General features: G+C 37.1%; 1 protein-coding gene across 4 annotated transcripts in view; it reads right to left on the minus strand.

Moving 5' to 3' along the window:
- Positions 1–1,401: 1,401 nt before the first annotated feature.
- Positions 1,402–2,099, minus strand: part of Meis2 (Meis homeobox 2) — a 205,140-nt gene continuing 204,442 nt past the window's right edge. For all 4 annotated transcript variants that reach the window (XM_052183199.1, XM_052183197.1, XM_052183198.1 and 1 more), the window contains exon 12: positions 1,402–2,099. This exon is cut by the window's right edge and continues 749 nt beyond it. The gene's annotated coding sequence lies outside the window, so the exon portion shown is untranslated.

Below are 2,099 nucleotides of genomic sequence, written 5' to 3' on the forward strand. Positions count from 1 at the left end.
TTCCTGGAATAATGTAATAACTCCATAAAACACTTTTTATAAACATGAGCTGGTGACCAAGGAAACCCTTCAGCATTTACCTTATGGACAGCAATGGAAGAAAAGCTGCCAATATAATTTTTTTTCCCTTTCAACTGATGTGAGAGTAAGTTTATAAATGAGGAACTTGTCAGAGTTTACATCAGAGCATTTAAAGCAAACATATGCAAATATTTAAATTTTACAGAAAGATTCCATGTAAAATGGAACAGGGAAAATGAGAGGGAGGGAGGCTCTGTGTGTTTTACAAGATCAGTGTGTTTGTGTCAAGCACTGCTATTTCTAGGTTTAAAGAGCAGTGCACTAATTAAAGTGATAAACACACTTATAAAAATTTTACTTAACAACATAAAAAAAACAATAGAAATTTATATACTTGCTCATTCATATACAGAGCTTCCATTAGGACTGTCTAAAGAAGAAATAGGGAAAGGTTTGCCTGGAAGGCCACTATGGATTGCTTCCAAGTGTAAGTTTGTAGATTAGTGAGCCCTTCCCCTACCAAGTCGAATCATCTTTCCACCTCCTATTTATTGTCCCCTTTAAATGGAGGAGTCAATATTTAGGAGTTAGGAAAGCCTAAGCTGTGAGTTTATTTGGAAATTCTGTGACTGTGCAGACATCTTAAGCGTCTACATTTTGCACACTTTAGTAGACACTGTACATCAACAAGCTTGTGGGACTAGATTACCAAGTGAAGCTTTGAAAATGCTATCATAGCATCTCTATTTTCTTTTCTTTCTTTTAAGAAAAAAGAAATCGAGCCACCAAATTCTCATGCTTTCATCCCTGTACATGGAGAAAGCATCCTCATTAGAAAGATACACTGTATTACTTGTATTAAATATTAATGCTTAAGCTTAGAATTTCCAACTCCATAGAAAGTGTTTACTTCTCTATAGACATCATACACAAGCTTTAATTTACATAGTCAACAGTATTTGAGTAAGATGGAATGTAGATAAATCATGCTTGAGCACACACATAATTTCTTATGATATAAAATTAACTTGGAATAAACCCTGTATTGTATTGGTGGCTGCACAGGCAAAAGCTTTATCTGAAATTGCTTTGTAAAACATCATGCAGCTATAAGATAGGCTGGGCATTTTGAAGGTGATTTCTCAAGCTGGGTATAACACACATAATTTCATACCTTTGGAAGTTTTCTGTTGATGAAACCTAAGAGTCCGAATACACAATGAAAAGCTACAGATGATGACTACAGATGTTGCTAAGTTACATCTTAAATATGCTCAACTTCCTTAGGGTGGGGGTGGGAAACTGTCACGTACTTTCATCAGTGCCCAGTAGCTGGCATCCTGCAACCTTCAAACCATTAAAAAACACCAAAGCCTAACAAAAAATCAAAAATGAAATATTTATTACCGCATTTTGTGACTTAACACCTTTTTTTTAACATAACGTCACAGTCCTCATACAAGTATTTTAATGTAAATTTGACAAAGCTTAAAGGTAACAGCATTTTCTTCTAGTGAGGAACACGTGCTGAGAAAAGAGGATCCCATGGACATACAATACCAATTCCACAGCAGATCTGATACTAGCAAAAACATTCTTTTTTTTTCAATTGAGGTAAACACATAGAATATCTAACATGAAACAATTAAAAGACCGAACTCTGTACGAAGTTTGTTACAGTATTCTCTTGTTCCTTTTCATCCCCCAAGCTTTGAGTTCCTGATAGAATCCTACTTATGGTGCAATGACCATGAATAACGTGTGTGTGTGTGTGTGTGTGTGTGGTGTGCGCTCGCGCGTTGAGGAAAGCTGCCCAACTTAAGATTGTTTTGTCCACAGCCAAGGCTCGGAACTTGAAGAAGCCTTCGCTCTGTCTCTAAATCTTCACTGGCAAGCTCTTTGAAGAACAGTCCCCCAAAATCATAATAAGGATTGGCTTATGAAGCACAAACTATAAAGATCTGTTTGAAACTAAAGGACACATGGATGGGGGAACAAAGGCCGGGCATGAAAACACATTCTAGCCGCTGGAGTCAGTGATGAGGTTCAGTGTCCACCTTGCTCCGCAGCATGGGTCT

Source organism: Apodemus sylvaticus, chromosome 5 (assembly GCF_947179515.1).
Source record: "Apodemus sylvaticus chromosome 5, mApoSyl1.1, whole genome shotgun sequence".
In the NCBI taxonomy this organism is placed as follows: domain Eukaryota; kingdom Metazoa; phylum Chordata; class Mammalia; order Rodentia; family Muridae; genus Apodemus; species Apodemus sylvaticus.